Raw genomic sequence first — 25869 nt, 5'->3', positions numbered from 1 at the left:
TCTTAATAAAGTAGTAAATAGTAAAGACTATTTTATGAGGAAAGATGGCTTGTCTCAAAAAACAAGAGACTTAAATTCTGCCCTGTTATTTGTGTTCCTTCTCTTTTAAAATGTTGTCTACAAAAGAAATATGCTATTATATCCATCCAGCAAATAGTTGAGAGTGAGACTAAAAACTTTCATTTTAAGCGAAAAATTAGGAGATCAGTGACCTTTGTTAAATTAAAAAGAAAAGCTTTGCAGAGGTCCACATGTGAGAACTTCAAAGGATTCTCCACTGTTGTGGTACTGCCAGGAGTGGCACAGAACATCCTGCTGTACTGCAAAAGTAAGCAGGCAGAATTCAACAGTCACATAATTTTAAAGTTAACAAAAGCTGTTGAGAAGTGTCTTTAATTCATGGCATGTCAGATTTTCTATTGTTTCGCTTGTTTGATTACAGTTTATTGTGTGTTACAAGTTATTAAAAAGGTGCAAATAGGTCTGTCTGAGAGTTTTGGCCTGTTGAGGGTTTTATGAAGTTCAGGTGAACTTTCACAAAGGGGAGGGATAATGGGGCTTCCCTGGAATGAGTTTCTGAGTGTTAGCAGCCATGCCCAGCTGGCAAAGCTTCTGCTGCTCAGTGCTGGCACCTGGGGAGTTTGCATTATAAGAGGACCTGGGAAACAGTTGTTAGAGGTATGGACTGGCTCTCTGGCTCAGTGTGAATAGAAAAGGAAGGTCTTCGCCTTAGTTTTTATTTATTTTTATATATATAAAATAAAAGAGCTAGGCTTGCAGCAGTCCAAGAATTGTAAGCTACTGGACTGGACCTGGGAGTAGGATTTGGATGTACAGGCATCAACCAAGGGTATGGAGGAGTTTGTTTAAAAATTCTTAATTTGATCTTGTCCTTCTCAACAGAACTAATTTTCTTCAAAATGTGCTGTATTTCAATTGGTGTCCTACTAAAACGTAGAGATTAAAAATGTTTTTATTGTTTTTGGTGTGCAGCTGTGAAGTCAAGAGTGTGGACAGCTCTCCTTCAAAGTTCTGTTTTGTATGCTATCACACAAGGTTATAAACATAGTTGCCTTAGAGGTTGTCTTTCTTTCTGTTGTGAAAAAAAAAAAAAAAGCTGGAATGCTTTTTTGCATCCTTGTTAGCATGTGGCTGTTAGTATCTCCATGATGAACTATGCAGCCATGTGATAAACTTCACTTTTGTGTTTTTACTTCACCTGCATTTGCCTCTTCAGCCTGTCTCCCACACTGTGCCTGTAACATTCCAACCCTTCTAGCAGTTCCAGTCAGCTGACTCTTAAAAAATGTACTATCTCTGCTCCCCTGTACCCGCTATGGACTTCATCTTAGAGTTATGTGAACCCGAAGCTAGTGGGGTAATACTCTGTCTTTAACCAGAATTGAATTGCTGTCAGACAGTCTATTAGAGCAAGAAACAAGAGCTAAAACCAGGAGCCTGATTTTTTATAAAAAGGGGAAATTACACTGAGTTAATGGGCCCTGAGATGCCAGAACTCAAAGCCTAACATTCCTATATAAAATAAAGCACTGTATTTATTTGGCTGTTTTTAAAAGCAACCCATTTCTTAGTTATGTTATTTCTCTTCTCCCAAAGTCTTCTGAAATTACTTACCAGACTAAAGTGATCTGCCTTGCAATCACAGGAATTTTAAAGTTTAACTTAAATGATGTTTTCCTTAACTTAAAATATTTAAAAGGAAAGTTGTTTTTTTTAGAGGAATATATAACTACATGATTTATTAAATTAGCAATTTTCATTGCTAATTACTGGGCTGTAACCTGAATAACTTGACTAATTTTATCTGTGATTAAATCATGTAGATTTTACTTCCTTTCCATTGCTGGTAAAGAGCAGCCAATGACAAGTATTTCAGAGAGAACTCTAATTCAGGCTGTATAGAGCTCAATATCATCTTCATGCTAGTTCTACATGATTAATTAAATAGACTTAGGCCCATATTAGTCCGAAATAAGTGATATCAGTAGCACATGATTTAGCGCTTACCAACTGAGGTTACGTTATTCAGTTTCTCATTATGAATATAAGAAAATCTATTTGAGAAGTATGTTTTGTTTTTTTTCTTTTCTTTTTTTCATATATTTTTATCAGGGTGAATTACAGTAACCATGTTGCTTGCCAGTATTTTACTAGAGTCCTTTGCCTGTTCTTTTTTTTTTTAACAGATGTGAAAACTGATCCTTGTTTCCTCTTACAGTAGTGTATTTATCAACAGCCTTACTTGAGATGTAAGTGGACTCTTGTATGTTTACATTCCATATTTTCAGTTGTATCTTAAAACTTATTGTCTCTGTAATTCCTATAAATCACTGCCATTTGATATTGGTCAGGATAGTGACAGGCAAACACGTCATAACTTTCCAGCACTCTAATCTTCCTTTTTCACAAAAGGAAAAAAACACTTACGTATATGGTTTATCAGCACTTTTTTCCCCCCAAATGATAAAGGATAAGATTTGGTGAAAAAATTGAACTAACTTCCTGGACCCTCTTTGGAGTTGTAGTGTTTTTTGTTTATCACTTGGAAAAATGGTTTGAGGGAAGGAAACAAACAGCATCTTTGCCCACATATTATTTCATATTTCTATTTATATGCCAAAGAGTTCCCAGTATAAAACATCCATTTCACCTTACTAGTATCAGTTTTCCTCTCTCTTAATGGTCTTCAGTCCCTAACACTGAATAGTGTGTTAAATGAACAAATTTATTATTTCACTAAAAGTGATGGGGGAAAAACAAATTCAGATTTATTAAAGATGCAAGCTAAAAATTAACTAGGGAACTTAAGAGGAAAATTTTTTCATTCAAATTGAACTGTATATAACACAAATTCTTCTAAGACCAAAGTTAAACTACACCTAATTATGGATACTAATTCTGAATGAATTTATCTAATCATCTCTTTGATGTGATGCTTGCAATTTAGTGTTGAAGTTTAATTTGGATGACTTTTCCCAAGTGGGCCTGTAAAGATTAGACTTGAATGTAGTCCCTAATCAGCAGTTCACTTGGCCACTATAGGAAACTGACTTTCTCTGTGAACTCTCTAGATTTGTAATACTTTCTGTGAGGAAAATGTTTGATTTCATGACTAAACACTACTTAGGTCTCAAAATATATTGGGATATTAACCTCAGTATTCTAGCATTTCAAGGTACTTAATCACTTCACAATAACAAAATTACTATTTGATATTAGCTCATAGAATGGGTTTGAACAAGCAAATGAGGAATCATTAAAGCTAAGCAGTGTTGTGATAATATAGTATGAGAAGAGGTAAATGAATGCTTGCTGTAGCATAGTATATTCTTACCCTGTTCAAATATGAAAATACAGGAAGTAACTAAGCAAATGGCATTTTCCTGGTACTCTAGAATTTATACTTTTGCTGTCATCTTTGTGGAAGTGGCTGTATGGTTTACTACAGTTCCACAAGTTCACATTATGAATATTTTCCAAGCTAGGATGGGGAAATAGTTCAAAAGCAAACCACTGCAAGTGTTCACTACAGTATGATGAGTAAAAGGTGACTTACTAATCACAAATTGAAGATTTGAGACAAGTTAATTGTTGTCTTGTTTGGTGATGGTAGAAGCAAGACTGGACAGTGGAACCAACCAGGCATTCATTCAAAGCAATGGAATGAGTGTACTCAACTTGTATTTTAGTAAAACGCCAAATAACTTTATGGGTAAAATGGAGGTTGAGGATTGTTGGGAAACATGCCTAGGAAACTGGGCAAGTTACTTTCTCCATTGTCCTAATTTCTACTGGATTTCCCTCAGTGCCAAAAAATATTTTGGACAGCATGCTGCATGGGAAGTTGAGTCATGATCTGTATCCCTTTTCCCCTGTTCTTCCTGCTTACCTATGCAGGATTTGGAGACTGCCTCCCCCACTCCTCTGCTAGAGAGAGCATGTCTTCCCCTGAGAGTGTGAAATACAAGTCATAATTGTCTCTTTACACAAATAAGTGTACTTGTCAGTTAGGCATCCATCTAATGATATTTTTAAACCCCAAGATACAGTTGTCAATATCTCTAGGTAAAGCTTCTCAACCCTGGTTTGTTTAAAACTATTATAAAGGCAGATACAACTTTCTGCTTCCCAATTTCTTCTGATGTTTCTTAGCAGTGTTTTAAGTAATTTTTCTATCTAAACCTGTAGATGTGGATTGTAAGGCTGAGTTAGCTGCATGCTTCAAGCTTTGTGCTTTTTCATCTTTATTTTTCTACATTTTTGTAGAATGTATTGGCTGAAACTTGAATGTATAATGAATTGTTTCTATATCCTTTCCTCACACTGGCTTGTGCTTTCAGATTCAACTAGTTATACTCATGCCACATGTAGTGGTATGTTTTTCAGAAATTGGCTTCAAGTAATATTGGCCTGAAATGGGAAATTTGGATTGTATAAACTACTTTATGCCATGAAAGAAGATTAAAAAGGCAAGAGGAGGAAAACATGGTGGTAGCTGAAGCCTGGAATTAAGAATAGGTCAGCATGACCCACTTACCATTTTTAAAAAAGGAAGGAAAAACCTGTGCTGAATATACTGCTTTGTAACAGGGTAGAGCAGCAATTCTATGAGAGCTAGTATGGCCTGGAGAGCTAGTATGAGCTAGATTTAGATGATCAGAAACTTGTTTTTATGGCCCTATTGTTTAAGTTCTTTTTTTTAAGGGAAGGCTTTAGCTTATTTTAGATTTGTATGGTACTACAGTGACACAGTATTATAAAAGGTATGGACAAAACAATATGCATTTGGAAGTCACGGTAAGCATGCTAACAAGCCTACACACAGTTAATTCATTTAAGAATGTGTTGCTGGGATAAACATAGGGTCTGAAACTTCTGAAACAAAAGCTCTGTTATGGAGCAAAAGAAACAGCTCCCTGAGCTCAAACCAGCTGAGTCTGTTATATTCAGTCCAGACTGCTTTACAACCAATAATTCTTGTAGTTTATATACAGTACCCTGCTATTTCCAGAGGGATGGTTTTATTTGACTACCCATTCACCTAGGATACAAGTTTAACTTAACCTTGATGGTGCCAAATATGGCAAGTTGATCTTATACCACTTTGATATCTTACTTTGTAAACCCAAAACAAGAGTTACCAAGCTCTACAATTGTGGCTTACCATTAAATGCAGTGTTTTCAAACTTACTATGGCATATCAAAGGAATGTGATCATCTAGATACACAAGACCAAAATTACAGTGCCGGAATCATATCATTATGTGCTGTTCCTTGCATTTTCTTTACACTGTCATGAAACATAAAATGGATGCTACAAAATATACATTAATGAAGAAAAACAACATTAGGAAAGTATTCCTGAATTTGAGAGGTTAAACCTGTAAAACCTCCAGGGATCCTAAGTTTCATAGACATCTTTACCTCTTTTATTCAAAATGCTAATTTGGGGGGTGGGGGAGAACAAAGTGAAGTTCTACACCAAATTAAAATAATGCCTCACATTAAAGTAAAGTAACTCTGCACAGGAATTGTAACTAAGATGGGTTGTTACTGGTTCACTGTATTTCTCATTGGAGCTGAGAACATGGGAGCAAATAACCTTAGCCATTCTGCATCTTGTCTGGTTATGTTTTTTCCCTTTACCATGGAAGAATATGTATGTTAATATATTCAAAGATGTGAATGCATATACTGAGTGGTATTAAAAATAAAAGCTTGCTTTCAGGCTACTGATCACCTGTTTTAATGCAAGATCTTTAAAATAGAAAGTTCTGGAAAAGCAGTGGCTTCCCCAAGATCTTGGGGGGTATTATATGCTTTGCTTTCCTACTGGAGGTTGACCACCTAATGCACCTCATGTTATCAACATGTCTTAACAGCTCATAGTGTTTTTTTGTGAGTTCCTGTCTAACAGGAACCTTGAGAGGACAAAAAGAAGGGGGAAGGGACAATACTTCAGATAAAAATTGTACAGCTAAGAGTGCCACTTTGTGCCTTTTTGTTTCTGGTTTTCCAAGTGTAAGGAATCTTTTCCTACATAAAAAGCTATCAATGCAATGGCTTTATCCTGTGCATCAAAGAAAACATTTCTCATACCAATGTTCTACAACAGCTGGAGATGTAATATAAAGATACAAAGGAAACTTGGGAATTGAGAAGAATGGTCTGTATATAAAAAGCATCACCCAAGTACTACATAAGCATTTAATATTTCCTAGAGGAGACTAACTTTTATTTTAATACAGTAAAACAGACATCAGTGACAGGGTCACTGGGAGTCTGGTGTACATATACATTTTTCTGTCATCTTTTTATTCCTTTCTAATGATAGGTTGTCTTTATTAGGAATATTCAAAGCAGAAGTATCATGAAGCAGTATCTCCAGACTTTAAGAAATCTCATGTATGTTGGATTTCTGGTAAACCTGATATTTATTCTATTATGAAAGGCAAAATTTTTTGCATTTGGAATCTGTTCCATGTAACTTCCAAACTCTTATTAGAAGTTACTGTTGGAATTCAGGTTTATCTTGCATCTTTTTCTGCAGAGAAGCATTAGTGGTTTAGTAGTTCTGATTAACTATATCTTCAATTTTAGTTGTATCTTTGTTCAACCTTTTAGTTTTATGGCTATTTCAGACTTATGAAGAAGATTAAAGGGAAAAGAAAACAGACTTTTGTGGCCTACTCTGTTGTATGAAAATCTTGCAATATGGAGGAGAATATTGGTGAAGGTGAGTAGCAGATTCAGGTGATTATGTATTTTGACACACATGCAGATTTGGTCCCAAACATGTTCTGCCTGTGAAACTGGATTTTCATTTAAACAAAAACTGTTTGAGATATACTGATGCTGTATATAGAAACACTGTGTTTGGCTTTAGACTTACTCTGCCATAAGTTACAGCAGGGAATAGGAAATACTGGAATAGTGAAAGCCTCACTTCACTGACATTTGCAACAAAGAATCATTCTATTTCTAGAATACAGACATAATGTTGTCCCAGACCTCTTTTCTGACATTGAGTATTAATTGTCTAATGATTCAGTTTTTGGGCCTTTGCTTAGTCCTGAGGATGTCAGAAGTTCTATGCAGGCTGGAATCCTGAATGGAATTTCCTACCTTGTAGAATAATACCCTGCAGTTTAAGTCTCTATCACTGTTTTTAAAAACAGATTAAACACAAATCTCTAAGAATGAGAGAAACAGGTTACTGTTGGGCTTCTACCTCTGCTTGTTCCATTCTTGCAAGGAAATCTGTCATGCAGCTGGAGAACTCTGCTCTAGGATGTGCTTCTCAGTATATTGTCCTGAGCAAGGGAACTTGTAACAAGTACAATAAATACATACTGAGCTCTGTAACTTTCTTCATATTTAAGACTAGTTTTCTAATGAGTAGAATAAAGGGTTAATAAAAAGGGTTAAAATGCAAGTACAAAAGCCAATGATGACTAATTTATATTTTTTTATTGTAATTGAAGGTAGGAAAGATAACTGTTTTTGACAGAAAAGCAAGTTTTCTGTTTGGTCTGACTATATTTTGGGAAAAGCAGAACAAAAATGTTTATAATTGTCATGTTCACACAACATTAGAAATGTTTAGCTGATCTAACAATTCTGTTCCATTCTCTGAAGAGAGGGGGAGGAACTTAACATATTTCAGAAATCCAGATAGAAGCTCAAAGCACAACTTAATAGATAAATCTGACAGAAAATATTTAAGGGTTTTAGAAAGTTTTTTTATTAGTATTGAATTTCCTATCTCTTATTCCACCTTTGAGTCCCAAAGTCATACCTTTTGACTTGGTTTACTGTTAACCAAGAGTTGTATTTTTCTCAAAACTATTGAGAATATTTGAAGTCTGCCTGACAAAGTATATTTGAAGTTATATATTTGAAGTTCCTGACAAAGAAGGAAACTATGATCTATTAATATTTTTCAGAAATCAATTTAGATTATGAGTAAACTAAACTTGAGCATCTGTTACCAACAAATCTAATGCCTAGAGAAGATGAGACATGACACTAAAACTAAAATACTGAGATGCTGCATGCTTTACTTTTAACAGGATTTTTTCTGATAAGAGTACCTCACATTAAAAAAAGTTGCGTTATGTTGTGTCTTAGTCCTACAATATTTTGACATATGATGCATGAGACTTTTTTTTTACAGTGCTCTCACTTTCCCCCCAAATCTTTGCATCTGTTGCATTTTGAACATGTCTTTCAAAAGAAAATCTTAGGGTCTTTGGGGAAAAATATTCTTGAATACTTGTGCCTTCCAGATAGTTTAATAATAAACCACCAAGCAATAAATGATTTTATGCTTTTTATGAAATGTACCTCCAAAAAATATTAAAGATTCACATCCTACTGTAGGGACTGGTTTCAAAGGTAAATTGTCTAAAATTCCTCATCTTGGATATTTTTCCTATACTCAGCAGATCTTTGTAAGCTCACAAAGTATACTGGAATCCACAGTTCAGCCACATGTCTTATTTTCTGACTCTTTCAGGTGTGAAAGAGATCCCTGATATGTGTTCCTAATGTCTGTATTTATTAAGATTTGCTCTAAACATGTGCTATACTTCACAAGTATGTAGATGACAATGCTCTAACCCCATTGGGTTTACACTCTTTATTAAAACAGAGAAATGAATTCAAGTATGTGGGGGTGGGGAGGAGGCAGGCAAAAATCTAAGCAAACTTCCAGAAGATATTGGAAGTGAAGACATTGCTGTACTCATTAATCTCATTAATTCCTTTCAGTGAGGAATGTAAACATACATAGGTATGTTTAAAGAGTTCAGAGGTCTTTTTAGGAAACCTTGTAATATAAGGATGCTTGCTTTGCTAGGTTAGGAAAAAAGTACATAGATCTGTTCTATTTTCAAAGACTTACAAGTGCCACTGGAGTGACACTTATTAACAATGCAGTAAGTCTGAATATGAGAATGTTGGTTGACGCCCCAATGAAAAGGTTCACCCATATAATTCCCAAGGTATCCCAGCTGACAGTCTGAGACAGCTGTTAAGAAACTGAATGCAAAGACTGACAAAATTAACAGCTGATAAATACCTAATTATTTTATCAGTCCCATTGTATGGTACAGACTTTTCCTGAATTACAGCCTGACTGTAGAAGGCTGGGTCTCATTTATTGCTGGATTGTTCTTTTCAATAGAGACTCGTTATAACTTCTAGCCTCAATCACACTATTCATCAATATTTTGCCAAAATGAACAATATGTGAACTATGTATTTGATATACTACACTGATACCTGAGGATAAAAAGATTTTGTTATATCAAAGTATGATAGCCTTAATACTACATCTCTTGCTGTTGTTGACTTATCTTAATCATAAATCATAAGATAGTCTATCTTTAAAACATTAAACCAACCTTCAGTAATCATTCTACATTGTCATGTATTTAAAAAATCTGCAAGTGGTTTTTGGAAACTGTTTTTAAACATGCATTGTGTACTATATAAAGGAGAAAAATCTTATTTAGAAAAAAATAAGGGAGGAAAAATAAGAATTCTTGCAAATGGAGGGAAAGGATTTACAATTGATAATCTTACAATAGCTATTTCACTTAGTTAAATATTAATAATGTAGTAACGTACTTCATAATGTCTATAATTCAATAGCTTTCTTAAATGCAGAGTGCTTCTGTGGTGTCTTTTTTTTTGCAATGTTGATTTGTGAGTTCAAAATACTATTTTTGTCATTGTCTTCAGGATTTCTGTGAATAGCTACAGATCTTAGTCTTTGTGCCAGTTACTATTGAATTATTTTTCTTAATATGGACTAAGGCTTTATCATCTGAACAGGGCAATTTTTCTTGGCCGAAATCGGAGGCCATAGCAGATGTGTAGATTCTGCAGACACTAACCTGTTATTCATAAGTTTCTTTGTTCCAGTTGTTCAAGGATAATGTACCATATTGGCTGGCTGGAACTGAGTTGGACAAAAGACAAATGTCAAATTCTCTCAATATTCAAATCATTCTTTCTATTAGTAATTTAATAGCTTGCTATAGTATATTAAATGGTGACTCAATCATTTTAGCCCACTGGTTATGGTATGGATTTAGTCTGGTCATGTCAACAGTTTACTACATCGATTGCAATTTCACTTAGAGAACAAAATACCTCTATAAATGAATTTTTTTAAAAAACTTTTTGTTCTGTTTATACACTAAAGCTAGATTCATCTCAATTATAAATATTAAATGACTGCAGGCAGTCATCTAGCTCTCAAACTAAATTCATGGTATAAAAAGCAATATTGTCTTATGTTGTGCCTACATCACCACTATTCATTCAGGATGAATGAAGCATGAGAGAAGACTTCTTGTTCAATTAATATATTGCTTTATTCATTAGTAGTACTTGCTTAAAAAATACGACTTTATCCTTCAGACAGTTTTTTAACTGATACCTACCTTTTATACTTGGTTGCCTTGCATGTACATATATTCTATACATCTGTGCTTTTTGTGGGTTTTGTTACTACTGTATTTGCGTCACCTAATTTAAAACAGACTTTCTACTGTTTTCAACTATAATGGGTTTGTGGCTTAGTATGTGAAATAGAATTGACTGCACAAAATGTGAAATTCTGATGCTAGACATTCCAGCTAGGTTTTTACAGACAGGAATGTGCATTTGTCTGGGCAAGCATCATAGTCCTAGGGGTGCTTAACTCTTCTAGTGACAGCCTCAATGTAATGAAGTCATACGATATTTTTTTAAAAAGCATTTATTTTAAAAGAAGAAACTGCATTGGTGTATCTCCATAATTGAGATTTATTCTGAGAATACTGAACTGTGGAAAAACTTTTAAAAGAAATGTTGAAGATAGGGCTTTATACTTAAGATATTTTATTCTGAATACTAAGTCAACTGTACAATTTAAGGGATATAGTTAGTAGCAGGGATAAATGATACTAAAATGAATATCAAATGCATAGATCCTTTCATCTACTTCTGATATTTAACTATTTGCAGAGGAATAAAAACACAAACACTCTAGAAGACTTATGGATTTAAAGTTTTAAAGCATGAGATGGCTTATACTATCTTCCAGTACCACCTCCAGTTTTTGGAAAAAACAAATACTTTATGTTGCTCTGGTAATTATGAGCACAAGTCACTAGAACAATCACAAGAAGTTCATAGGAAGTGATCAAGCTGTTAAGCTGGAATCATTCCTGTAGGGGAAGGATTTTGTCTCTGGGTGAGGTTAGGAAAAGTGAAGAATGAGGGAGGACAAGCTCCCAGCATAGCAGGGAGGGAGATGAGAAATTCTTCTCTAAGAGAAGCTTCTTAGGGTGGGCTGATGGGAAGCATGACTACATCAGGTTTCAGGAAACAACTTCCCTTGAGCCTTCAGCTAAGATCCACTTTGTTCTGCCTGTAGCAATTTCAATTGCAAATGCAAATTCAAAAGCAATGTTGTTAATGCTTTTTCTACTGGAGCTACCTATAAAATCTGTCATCATTCTTAGGGACAGGAGCAATTGAGCAAAACTCATCTTATATACTCAGTGTGATCACGTAATCTTTCTTCCATGGGAAATCAACTGAAAAAAATACTGTTTCAGAGATTTTTGTTGCGAAACCAAACTTCTATTTTTGAGCAGCCCAGCTACCTGAATTGGTAGGACACCTGTTAGCAATACTCCAAGTCCCAGGCCACTAGCAGGACTTTTCTTAGAGGCTTTCTACAACTGTTCTGATGGCTCCAACTGTTTCCTGGAGCAGGAAGCAGTGCGTGAGATAGAAGAGAACAGGCCATAAACTGTAACTCCAATTGAGAAATTAGGGTGTCCATTTTATGTGTTGGACTCTGGTTGAAACAAGTAATAGTCTGTCTTGCTACTTCTTTTTGAGTGTATATATATAAAATGAAAAGAAAGACTAATGCATGGTTGGGATCTATTTTCAACAGTGGCATAAAACTTACTTCCAAAGTAATGTGCCAACTTCATTTTAATTATTATCTGAATCAGGAGAGATTTTTACTATGAACTGAAAAGAAAATGCTTAGAGAAAACAGCTTATGCTTATATTTTATTATGCAATAGGGCATGAGGCTCCTGAAAGGCAGGAAACTGATTGTTTGAATTGGCAATTCTCAGTTTTTTCCATTCTGAAACTCTATCTGCTCACAGGACCCTTCTTCTGTCTATTCAGGAACTAGAGAAGATTTCCTGTCTATTTAGGGATAATATAGTGCCAGAGGCAGAACAACTCAAATTAAAGACTCACAATTCAAATAACATATGATCACTGAAACAGCTGGATCATGCAAATTCCTTTTCTAGCACCTTTAGAAAGCTTCTGTAGCATTCACAGTTATGCAAACATAAGTACGGCTGCATATGAGATCCATCTAAACCAGTATCTTGTCCTAGATAGTGGTCAGGAGCAGAAGCTTACGGGAGTGTAAGAGCACTTCAGTGCCCTGTCCCAGCTTCTGGGGATCTACTAATAAGAAATTCTGAAGTGGAAACATCTCTGCCGTTATGTCTGGGAGATACTGACAAACCTATTCCATACTAGTTTGCTTAACTGGGTTTTGAATCCATTTATACCTCTTGGCATTCAAAAATTGCAGCTATGTGTGCTAACACTTTGAGATGCAATGTGAAAGTGTTTCTTATTTTTAATTTTAGAATTAAAACTGATAACTTATGAGGTCATTTTTTTCAAAAAAGTTCTTGGCTGCTTCTTCTATCACTTCTAACTTTTAATTTTATAGAGCAACTCATATCAGAGCTGAACAGTACTTATCTTTTATAATCAGTCTGGGAGCCATTCCATAATTCTGCTTAAAATGGTAGCCTTCTGCCTACTTAGCATGATACTGAAACATTTTATAATAGGTGATCACTAGCAGTCATCAGGTGTATGTTCTAGGGATCCAGTCAGTGTATGATTTTCTTTATCTCATTCCTATTCATTTTTAATTTGCATTTGTCTTTTTCTTGGTATCTGGGTATTGAGTGAGCTACTGTTTTCAGAAAATTATCCAGAGTAACTCAGATTTCTAAGCTTTTCTTAATAGTTTGGAACCCAATATGTTATGTGCATATTTACAGTAGTGGTATTCAGTCTAAGAAACACATCTCTTTACAAAGACTTGTGTTCTGCCACTCTTACTTATTGACAACACACCATAACTGTGTGTGTGTAGCATTGATGTGTAATCAGAGCAGAACTCAAGTCACAGTTCATGTGAGTGCTGCAGAATTCAGATTGCAAATTGGAAATACACGTTTCTAGATGAACAGTTTGAAGCCTCCCATACTGACTGCAGATTTACTGTGATGGCTTTCTAGTTTCAAGTAGCCATGGAGAAGATATATCGGTGTAATAGGCAGTTGAGCTTCATACACCTTTCAAGGTTTTCTAAAATATTTCAGCATATATATCAGAACTCTCATGTCTGTGTATATGACAGAACACAAATTACTCTGGAAGCTCTGTGTCAAAACTTTTTTCTAACTATGAACCTATATATGTTCACAAATATTTCAAGAGCTTGTTAGTGTTGTTATCTTAAAAGTAATGAGATTATATACTTTTTTCCTTATTAGATGCCACATGTTCTTGTACATGAATCAGTTTGTATGTAAAATATGTAAATTAATACTTAATTCATGAACAAATGCCTTGATGAAGTTCAATCCAAGTCTAATCACTTCATATACATGTACTACAATTAGTGCTTTGGTCTCTTGGTGTCAATAACAAAGAAATACATACTGTTTTAATCCTTAATGCTTAGAATTTGCCAGTAGCCTACTTCATGACCTAAATGCTAATTTCTAATTTATAAGTTCCCCAATGTTTCTCTTCTTATTCAGGCCGAAGTTCTTATGCTTATAAGTTTCTAGCCACATCTTCCGGTGTTAGTTCTCTACATGAAGAGAAGGCTTTTCTGTAGCATTTTCTCTAAGCTTACAAAATTGCCCCTGTATTAATAGAATCCAGAGCATTCCTTGGTGGTGCCTCAGCACATTACCATGTGAGTTGCCTGCCCTTGAAAAGGCATAATTTGATCTTTACAGTTTTTCTGAATTCTCTGGTAGTTATGGAGAATGTGACCACAGTTCAGCTCTTCAAGCAGAAAACTGAGTTTAGAACCACAGTGGTGCTGACTTGTAGGTTTCTGAATTTCAACAAGTGAAGGAAAACTTTCATGCAACTGAGTCGTTCTGATTGTAGTGAAGAATCGGAAAACTGAAAATAGAAAAAGTGGTCCCAGATGGAGTTGGTCTTTTTAAACAAAAGGCTTTTACAGTGGTAAAGCTGCCTGTCTGCTTCAGCAGATATCTGTAGTGTGAAAGGCTGCAAAATGCTGTGTTAGAACAAAAAGGAATGTCAGGCAAATTCTAGGGAGCAACATTAGCACTGAGACAATAAGAATTATCTAAGATGAAAATACCTTCAGTATTGTTGAACTTGAGTTGTTCAGCTCTCTGCTTTTTTGCCTTGATAGATATACATCTTCAATATCAAGGAAGGGAGTAATAGTAACTGAAGGTATTCCTTGAATATCTTAATCTTGAATACATCTCAGAAGACTGGGTGTGCAGCCAGCCACAATTGGGATTTGAAAAATGTTATCAAATTATTTATTCTGGATATATTTGAGAAGCTGATATTTCACAGTATGTTAAGCTCCGAAATTGTGCTGAAGAAAAGTCTAATCTTCAACTGAAAGTATGCCTTATATTTTGAAAAAGACACCTAAACACTCACCTTATTAGGTAATCAGTTACAGAAACAATAAATATCAAGGTACTTAAACAAGCTTCCTTATATCAGACTGACTTTTAATTTCCCTTAGACCTTCAGATATTTTTGCTATTTCTACAAAGTAGACTCTAGGTTTTGGACACCTAATATTCACTTTGGCACATATAGAGGAAAAAAAAAAAGGCACTTAGTTTATTTTTGGTCCAGCTGAGAAATGAGGCATAATTGGATCTGCTAGTTATTTACCTCAGAGTCACATTACAGAAGTTGCTTATCAAGATGGTCTTTATCTTTTTTCATGAGATAAAATGTTATCTTAGACTGTTTATAAGCAATAGGAAGTTGTATCATATATATATAGCTCAGAGTACAAAAATAGTGTTAGTTAACCTATTATTTAAAAATCAGTATTTATATTGAAACTAGAAGTAAATTTTTTAAACTCTCAGTAATTGAATTTGTTCTCCAAATTTAATATAATAAACTTTCCTGAAGGGGGAAAAGTGTTTTATTTTCCCCCTTTTTAAATGAAGAATTTAAGTTTATACTGTTAAATGTACTGAGAAAAAGTTCGTGTAATCCTTTTCAGGAAGTAGGTTCTTTTTGTGACTTTTCAGCAGAGGAACAGAAATACAATTAGCACAAATTCCAAACTTCATGCATTCATGTGAGCATAGACACATGTGCACTGAGTAATATTTACAAGTTAATTCTGATATTGCAAATATAGTTTAAACTTGTAATTTACTTCTCACAGGCACCTCAAAATGCAGACATCTCCACCCACAGAGGAGATGAGCAAGGGTGTACAGTAGAGGAGAGGGAGACCACAGGTTCAGGTCATAAAAGAGGAATGTGTGGATGGGGACAGGGCCTGCTATGCAGGAATTCCTTATGCTGTCAAATTATATGGACGGAGATGGAACAGAGCTCTAGGGCAGTCTGCCAAGGCTAGTGCCTTAGCAGAGGAGCCAACTGTCTCTTCACTGTTACCACCCTAGTGCTTTGCAGGGAGGCTGTGACTGTACTATAACATTTTCCTTCTAATATATTAACAAAGTCTCTGGTAAAAGCAGTGCCTGTAAAGAGTCAAGTGTCCAACTGCACAAGGTCAGGGTCCTTCACAGCCTAGTTCCTCTAGTGCATGGAGCACTTCTTTTTCTGCTCCTCCTCCATGTTGGATGTTGAGAAACAGCAATGTGACCATTACCTTTTTCCCCTCCCGCCCCCTTTCTCCTCTGCTTGTCCATTGCTTTAAATAAATCACAGAATTGCCAGAAGCTTGTCTGCTGGGCTCAGCTGTGCCCTGTGTTGAGGCTGCAGTGGAACTGGCTGGAAGGAGCCAGCACCAGCTGTGCCTGGCTCAGAGCAGCCCCAGCTTCTCCTCACAGAGGCTGCCCCTGTGGCACCTCCTCAAGGCCACCCAGAACAAATGGGAACTTGGACCTTTCCCTAGGGATGTTCTTAATTCCCTCTAACAAAAGCCCCATGAAAGCCTAAAAAAAAAAAATTTAGATCTCAACAGATAAGAGTGAGGTAGGCAATGAAAACTTGTTTCACTTGTTGAAATGATTAGGATGCATAGAGCCATGTCTGGGAGAGTAGTGGCTGTGAGTCATCTTCAGCAAGAATACATAACCAAATATAAGATGAAACCTGGCAGTTTGACTTCGTCCTCTTGCCTATTTGATTCAGTTCCTAAATGAAACTGGAGAGCTGCCTTAACTTGTTTTAGCAGAAGCAGCAGCAAGGCTGCTGAGGGTGAGGAGCAGGTAGCCTGCTGCTGGCAGGTAGTGGTGGAGCTGGGTCAGAGAAGGCCTCCTGACCTTCCTGAGGGCTGAGTCCTTTAGAGCAGTGAGAGCAGCCATGCAAGCTCATTGTAGCAGCCATGAGATGGAAGCAGTGGGCAGCTGTAGTCATCTTAGATAGGCCTGGGCTTGGACTCTGTGGCCTGGACTAGCATCGCTTGCCCTTTTGTACTTTTTTAGGTAGAACCCTTTAACTTGTGAATTTGAGGAAACATGGTACAAATTGACCTCAAATTTACCATACCAAATATATTATGTAGTGGGGTAAACTAGGTTTTTACACTACACTACAAAACATACCTTCAAAATGTACTCCAGGTTTTCAAATTTTTATTTATGTTCCTAATGTAACAAGAAACACTTCTGTAAGATGTGGTGGAAGTTGATTTTATGCTTTTTTTTTTCTTGCCATTTTGTGGCACTTTTCCACAAATTAACGTGACAAGAAGCTGGAGCAGAGACAAATGTTTTTATTATTGGGCTGTTCTGTAACTTATTTGTTTTTATTACTTGTTGCCTTTGGGTTTATTTCTTATGATAATAGTGGTAGAAGATCACAGGGAGATGAGATTACTTATGCCATTAAGTGGACATAGATTTGTTATGGATTCTGAAATTCTTGGCATTTTGCCTGGTCAAGGACTATATTGGTTTAATTTTAATTTTACAGACACAAATTGACATACAGAAGGCAAATAGCAATCAATGCTAGATGCTTAAGTGGAAAAGCTGCCTCATATTTATAATTATATCTTAACTAAAGCATGTAGATTGGAAAAGGGACTTCTTAAAATTTTAAATTAGAAATAATATTATGACATGAGAGAAGATGGTGATGGTATTTTTGACTTCTAGAGTTTGACTGTTTTTCTGGAAAAGACAAAACAAGACATACAGGACAAGTCGGAGGTAGCTAAAAGGGGAAAACATGAAATGAGAAGTCAACAAATTTCATTTATGCACACGTTTACATGATTCCCTCTGAATAAGACAATTCATGATTAAGTGAAGCCAAAATGAGAGCTTTGTACATTCCTTCCAGAAACTGGTTTACAGGATGTACAGGACTCAAAACCCCACCTGTGAATCTGGGATATAGTCATGAAGTAGGAATTAATATAAAACCAGTTTTCACTGTGGGGGTGTCCACAATGACTTTTGTTCTTGCATTTTGTAGAATTTGTGCTCTACTAGTGGTACTTCATAGTAAACACCTCTTTGTATGCAGAGTATGTCTATCAAAGCACTCTAAGTTAAAGATTTGAGATGTCTTCTAGATGTTACATGATGGAGTTTGTCTTAACATCTTATTCAAGAAAAATGATTTGGGTAAACAATCAGTAACGGAACATGCCTTACATAAATGTGAATACAATTTCCAGAAATAACCTGATAATTTACTTGAGTCACATTTTTAAACATGATTAAGGTATCTACACATCAAAGTAAATAAGTCTGAATTTTATACTAATTGTATGTAGAAATTCCTTAAGCACTTCTCAATAGCTTTTCTCTGGGGAAATCTGAGAAATATCTGAGAGAACACGATAAACTCAGAATGCAAAAATATTGACTTGTGATCACACAATACCTATCTGAGAATATTGCTATATTCTCTTTATTTTGTATTATTATTCTGTCCATCACAGTGAGTGGAGGGATTTTTTCCTTTCAGCCTCTGGCATACAGTAGTTATTCAGCTAACTATTGGCATACGTTCTTGAAATAGTTGCCCAGAAAATGACCTGTAGACTAAACAAGATCTGTGGAATCTGTTGCTTTACTTAGGCAAGCTAAACAACTGGTACCCAAAAAAAAAAAAAGCAACAGGTAACACTATAGTAAAGGGTTACCTTAGCTGAATTTCTTACTTGGCTGTGAGGAAAAAAATGTTGAGTGAGTTGTGTATTGGCCTTATAATTCTCAGTCCCTGATTTTGAAAGTAATTCAAAACCATGCTCATCTTCTAATGGTGTTCAATTCTGGTTTTTAACATCAAATCCAAGATATTCCAGAATCAAACATTTTGATTAGTAGTTTAGGTAACTTGATTTGTTATTTCAATATTGTAGCAATGCTGGATTATAGAATTTAAAAATAAACAAAACCTGTCAATGAAGAAGTACTCTGCCACCAAGGAAGTTAGAAACAAGTAAAATAGATTCTCCAGAGAACTTAGGCAAAGTACACAAAACTGAAGTGTAGAAACCATTGGATATTTACTATTGGAATCTTAAATAGTTCCTACTTATGTTTTTAAAAATATCTATAAAAAGTGACTGACTCAGGAGGAAGCTTCATGTAATGTTGGGGAAAAACAGTGGGGTCACATGCAGAAGTCTTAGATTAGACATTCTTAGATGTTTGGTCTCATTGTTTCTTGAACAAGCATTTTTTCTGTATTCTGCTTATTCCCACAAAAATTTCTTCCTTTTTCAACAGATATTTTTTGTTCTCTCTTCTATAGTTTATAGTTTTCTTTGGCTGATTGGAGATACTAGAGCCAGAAGGCCAAAGCTATCATGACTTGTTTGATTAAAACCTGTAGTTTCCCAACAAAATACTCTAGCAGAAAACATTTACCTGATTACGATATTGTGATTGCATTGAGAGTATTAAAATACTTATTGCTTCTTTTATTTACCCACTTTTACCAAGTGACTGGAGATTGTCTTTCCATGTCCAAGTAGTTTCAGTTTTAGGGATAACATAGCCCCCACTTGAAGCAGTCCTCACCTCTAAGCAGATAACTACCATCATGGAAAGTATTCATGTCTAGTCTGTTTCTGCAAAACCTTGCTGCTGCTGCAGGTAAAGGATATAAAGGTGTGTAATGCAGTAGCTGCTGTGATGAGTAACTTCTCACAGCAGTAGCTCCCTATATCTCATCCATTAGCAATATCATCTCCCTCTCTCATTCAGAGGGAAACAATTCAATTTTTACTACATTTCTGATGTGTCTTTTGCTACTTCTCTCAAAGGAACACTTTCAGCTGTTGATTGGAGGCCTAGGGAAGGAAGGAACAATGAGGGACAGAAAGGAAAAAAATGGCGTAGGAAGGAATGGGTGGCTCTTCCTCTTGACATGTTCAGAGACTTTGCCAAATTTGATGATACTTGATCAGTTTAGATAAAAACCTAAATACACACACTTTGTCTTATTTTGCACACTAGTGTATTTCTTGTCAGCATGACTTCTTCCACTGGGGCTTTATGGTGGAAGAAGAGAGGAAAAAGACTTGAAACAAGTATGGGAAATCTTTAGGTTTGTGGGGTTTTTCTTCATTTTTAATACTGTTTGAATGAAACATCTGGGTCTCACAAAGATTTAATATTCACTTTTTTTCAGGGAACACCATGTGGACGGCTTGATAGTTTTTTCAGATGTTACAGGAGCTCAAATTTGGGATAAGTTAAAAATAAAGTCTTTCCACTTGGTTCAACCTTTGGGGCTAGGAGGTCCAGGATTCTCTTTATAGAAAGGGACGTCTTCCAAAAATGGAGTGCTAGTAGATCTGTTATGTCCCTCCTTCCCCCCATTACTATGCTTTAGTTTCATACTTAATACATAAATACCTCAGGGTACTCTGTGGAAAATTATAAAGAAAAGATTGCAAGAGTAAACTTAGTGTGTATGAACAAAACAGCTAGAAGAATGTTTTTTCAAAGAATCTTTGAACATCCAACCATAGCTAGCTTTCTTGTCTTAGATTGTGAGTGAGTATTGATATATCAATGCAAAACATGAGAGCTACAATTTAACCTGTGATGACAATGGTATCTGGAGAACATTGGTTCCTGGAGAACTACATGAAAGGTAGAAAAGAATGAGAAGACTGAAGGAAAGAGTCGGGGAAGAACAAATGATTTCTCCTGCATTTGTTGAATGGGATTGTTTTTAGGGGAAAGCTTAAAACCATTTCCAAGCTTATTTTCACGTATTCAGAAAGATTCATCTTTTAATGGAGAGAGAAATACTTTTCCAGTATAAAGGTTCCTTAGCAGAACACTAGACTTATGGAGTCATTAATTGTTGTTGGAACTGTGGCTCTGAGCACCACTGGGGCCTGACCTGAGAGTCTTTGGGGCTGTACCAGCCAAGAGGCAAGAGCTGTGTGAGCTGAGCCCTGGGCTACAAGATGGCTGCACTCCTAGCCATCTGCAGCCCCTTGCAGCCTGGCCAGGTGGTCAAGCACTCATACTGTCTGTGGCACTGGTGGAGCTGTGGTTCTTCCTTACGAGTGAAGGCAGAGCACTAAAGTATCTTAGAACTGTATCATTTGTCCTTGAGACCTCTTGAATAATACATTTTGCTGGTTTTGACCCATGTTGTCATGGTAGTGATGCAATGCAGGGAGCTTTTATTTTTTAACTAAAATTAAGTGTAATTTAAGAGTGCCTCTTAAATTGATGTAATTTCCTTTGTTTCCTCTAAATTTCCTCTAAATCTAATAAGGAAAAAAGGCCCTTATCTCATGTACTGAGTCCATGAAAAATTGACAGAGCTTTTGAAGAACAGAAAAGTTGAAATACTAGATTTCATAGAAGTTTTGTATATTTTGAAGACAAAAGTGTTTATGAAGTTCTATCATGAAGCAAGGTGTCTTAAAACTTCATGGTTTTTCTTCCACAGAACACTGCTTTGTTCCTATTAGAAATGTAGATATGTAGATACTTTGGCTGCTTTTCTATGAAATACAAATTACTTAGGCTTTTCACTGGGTATTTTAATACTTCTATACAAGTAACTACTGAATGCAGACTTTTGAACAATCTCATGATTTTATTTTTAGAAAATTAATACCAATAAAGGCAGAAGTTTATAAGATATTTAAGTGAGATTTTATATTTTATTGGTTTATTGGCTTTCTGACAGGATCATTGCAGAAGACAGGTCTTCTTTTGATATGTGAATAATCAGAACCTATTTGTTGAGAAGCCTATTTCTTTTTTTGGTGCGTTTTGTTTCCTTTAATGAGAAAATCTGGTACTCTTAGGGATATATTTTTCTTTTGCTTATGACAGGCTGAGTCATTTGTGTACTTTTTTTAAATGAGAAGGTCGCAATTTCTCTGAAGAACATACTTTCTAACTTTCTGAGAGGTATTATTTCTGATGAAATCTGTTCAGATTTCTTTTCCTCAAACTATTTTCTAATCCCATGCCACAGGAAAAAATGTTTTAAAGACTGATGTGAAGAGCTGAGGTGCTGCTAGGTAACTTTTCAATATAGTATGCAAGGTTTATGTGACAGAATGAATTTTAATAACTTCTGCCATGTACTCAAGAATTTTGTAGTGGTCTTGTTTGTTTTCTATGCCTTATGGCAACCTGATTACCCAAGCTTATGAATTGGTCTTCCTCTGTTAGTTGTATCTGTGACTTCACCACAATACATTCAGGCTACTTTCTTTTTACCTTCATTTTTCATATGGTGAATTAGATAATCGCGTAATGGATTGTGCTGGCATTATTTCAATTTACTCAAGCATTTTGATATTATGAAATTATCCACTTGGACATGTTTTGAAAACAGTGCTAACATCTATGATGATCTTAGAGGTCTTTTCCAACCTGAATGATTCAATGATCAATACAACTGTTTTGTTGAAAATTTCATTTTTTTCCACATTAAATAAAATTAGGATTTCCCCCTCTTTATCCAATGAATTTCCTAGATGCATTCCATAAACAGTTTAAGTTCCACCATTTATTTGTAGATCATTGGTTTATAATCTTTAATTTCTTTTAGATCCAGTATTTAAGTTTGAATGTTATGACTCCATTCCACAGTTCTTCAGAAATGGTGATTCTTCCCAACTCCACCATCAGCACTCCAATTGTTGATTGTTCTGACAGCTGAATATGTTTCTACTAATTTCCAATACATGCTTTCCTCAGAAATCAACCTTTAATTACCCAAATTGTCATCTTCAGGGGAAATGTTTTTTTTAAAAAATTACTTCAGGAGCTTGCATTTCGCTGCTAATTAGAAATTCTTACTTTGCCCAACTAAAAGATAAATTTTTGCATTTGCAACTATTTAGAAGATGAATTGGAAGTATGCTATGGAGTGCTTTCTAAATGGCTTTGGGGAATAAAAATAAACGTAACCCAGAAGGTATTTCTGTCAAGAACCAATAGCATATATTTAGTAGCCAAAGTGTAGAAGAGGTTTCCTCTGATGTATATCTAGCTATAAACTACTGGCTTCTGTCTGGAAATTCCATTTTATTATGTAATATATTTTGGAGCAAATCAGCAACTATTGAGCCAAGACACAAGTGCTACAAGAAATGGAATTTTCATTACTGCTAAACTGCTGCTGTATCTTTCAACTGCTTTAAATAAATCACTGAAAGAAAAAATGTATGAATAAAATCTGGTACCTTTTTTAAAAAAAAAAAAGACAGCATATATGAACCTGATTGTTAGTAACTTTTCTTTTTGGAACATACTTGAGGATTTAAGAATTCTAGGAGTGAAGGTTTAGTCCTTTCATGTATGTCCCATCTGGGAGAATCCCTACAGAATAAAATCAGTGACGAAAAACTTCTGAGGATTTAACTTATTCTTCTTGCTTTACTAGTGAGTGTATTAGTCCGTGAAGTTGGCAGACAGTCAAGTTAGTCCATAAATTACAAAATACTTGTTTTCATCTTTTTACCAGTTTCCACTTCTTTGGTCTCTAGAAAGATAATTCAGAGGAAACATCTCTGTAGTTGGGTAGAAGTACGCTTGTACACAGGCATGTGGCAGACATAATGTGTTCTAAACATTCCTCTGAATTAATTTGAGAAAATTAACTTGCAAAACCCAGGAGAGCTTAACATACAGTTACTGCAGAATGAGCTTGGTCATGCTTACCCCTTGAAACACCCATTCAATGAATAATTCATCAAGCATCTGCAGTTCTTATTTTAGTCATTATAATGGGCCTAATAAAACAACCTCATTAGCAGTGTTGCTAAATGTAGTGTTTTTTTCATACCTCTTGATATTTTTTTTGTAACTCCCCGAATGTGTTTAGAAATGTATATGTAGACTGTTTCACAAGCTTGCTCAAAGTGAGAAAATAGTGAAATTCATGAGAAGCCCTATAGTAGTTGAAGATGTAGCCCTGCATTGTCAGGAGTGCTTAAACACTGGTCATAATACAGATGAGTCTATTGGAGAAGGCTGTCTATCAGCAGAGAAGCTTACAGAAGAGAAACTGTCCTGTGAATTTCTGTCTACATAATATTGGTATGTGAATAAAGATATATCTTTAACAAGAAAGTTGCTTATATGCTATCACATTCCAGAATAAAACTGTGCAATTCTAGTGGTCTTATTTCATAATAAGCTACTGTGCTGCTTGGAATAGATTAGGACTCAATGACTTGTTTTCCTGCTTATATTTTGAATGTAGCTGTTAAACTGGGATGCAGAAAAGATGGAGCTAGGCTTTTCTGAGGTGCACAATGATAGAATGACAAGCAATGTGCAGAAGTACAAACTTATGTATGTGTATATGTTAGGTTCCAATTTTTATTATGACCTCTGTGACAAGTAAGGCTTGTGGGGACTAGAATATTGTTCTACTTTGCCTCCCTCCTGAGGGAGGAAAACTACAAGTTCTTAATACCATGCAGTCTTCAATTTTGTTAGTGTAATTGTCTTTACAGCTAGGAATTTCCTTGCTGCAGATTAAAAATGAGCTATTTAGCTGTATTGTGGATATGAAAAGCGAGTTGCCTCTTTGGCATATTCTAGAAAGTTGAAATGCTTTATTGTGGCTTTTTTGCAGTTACTCTTCAGAGAGTAAATCCAGTTCTTTCAATCTTTCTGCACCCTGAAAAGCTTGTTGTTTTTTGCTCCCTTCTGGTTTCTCTCCACACATCCCACATGAAGTGGGATGCCCGGAGTGGGAGATGGCCTTTTGGTTAAGTCTTGCCTGTGCTCAGTAGAATGGAGAGATTTCATTTTGTGGTATATTCAGTATCCTTGTACTCCAAATAGGGCATTTGTTTTCTTAAAACTCAAACTCTTACTTTGTTTGTGATATTTAGTGTAAATGCAGTTCTGAAAGTTTCTCAGTTGTTGATTTGCATCTACATGTAACATTTTACTCCAGTATATTTTGAAATTCTTATAATTGTTCTCAGTTTTTAAGGTGCAGAAGTCTGGCACTTTCAGCTGTGCAAGATATAAATCCATGGTATTTGTGTTCAGAGCTATATTCAAATTCCCAAAGGAGCTTGGGTATTAGCTTGTTTTGAATTCCATCAGGAAAAGATTTGTTTTCTGGGTAGCTGATTAAATTTTCATTCAAATAAACTGTGTGTGACAGAACTGGAATAATGTAATAATGCGTTGTCTCAAAACACCTCTTAATGGTAAAGGTCCTGTCTACAAGTAGAAGCCAAAAACAATTTCACTGGACTCAAAAGTCACCCTTGAGTGTGATTAGTTAAACCAATACAAATATGTATGTGACTCATCTGTAGGATTTTGTTTTGACTTTTTACTATGAGTTAGCAAAAAAGTCTTATCTGCTGGTTTGCACTTGTATTTAGAGATGTATTCGGGATGTAATAAAATCAATTTTTGTTTTTGAGAGCTAAATGGAGTTCTTAAATATTTTTTTATTCTAGCTACTTCTTCTGGTTTTGCATACTAAAATGACTTTTAGTCATTTTAGCAGGGATTTTTTAGCAGTAAAGCTAAGTATTAAACATTGGACTTGTTTAGGCCCCAGAACTCTGATATTCAAATAAAAGATTAAAAATTGTCTTGTAAATGTTGCATTTCTTTAAAAGCTGTTCATCTGCAAATGGTCATTTTTCTTGTAAATAGCTTTTTTGCTTTGCATAGAGGATTTAGAGTTCATTTCTTCTGATAACCCAATAGACAAAACCAAAACAGTTATGCTTGCAAACATAGAATTCACTTTAATGAAATGCCAATGGTCATTGTAATTTATAGTTTGAATTTAGGATTGCTAGTTTCCCAAAACAATGGGTTGTGTCCCTGAAGGATATTGTTATCAGGTTCTTGTTGGTAAATGTGTTGCCATTTGCTCCTGTTTTCTTTTGGGGATTGTAAGTAGTCTTACAATGTTGTGAAAAAACAGTACAGTAATGTGACAGAACTAACTCATGCTGTAACTTTTATGTGCTTAAACTGTTTTCTAAAGTTGTATTTCAGGTGGAGTAGTCAGACATTATTTCCTTTCCGATAGTGAATAATGTCAATAGCTTTGTTTGTCATCCTATTTATA

General features: G+C 35.4%; 1 long non-coding RNA gene across 5 annotated transcripts in view; it reads left to right on the top strand.

The window, feature by feature from the left end:
* Positions 1-663: 663 nt before the first annotated feature.
* Positions 664-25869, top strand: part of LOC137860499 (uncharacterized) — a 36887-nt gene continuing 11681 nt past the window's right edge. For 2 of the 5 annotated variants that reach the window (XR_011098946.1, XR_011098947.1), the window contains exons 1-3: positions 665-850; positions 2208-2270; positions 6663-6757. This is a non-coding gene — a long non-coding RNA (uncharacterized lncRNA). Of the gene's footprint in view, positions 851-2207; positions 2271-6662; positions 6758-19956; positions 20268-22359; positions 25271-25869 lie in introns of those variants that run through there. The other 3 variants (XR_011098950.1, XR_011098949.1, XR_011098948.1) reach the window with 3 other exon arrangements.

The sequence above is a fragment of the Anas acuta genome, chromosome 8 (assembly GCF_963932015.1).
Source record: "Anas acuta chromosome 8, bAnaAcu1.1, whole genome shotgun sequence".
In the NCBI taxonomy this organism is placed as follows: Eukaryota; Metazoa; Chordata; class Aves; order Anseriformes; family Anatidae; genus Anas; species Anas acuta.
The sequence above is the reverse complement of the archived record's forward strand: the minus strand, read 5'-3'. Positions and strand labels throughout refer to the sequence as shown.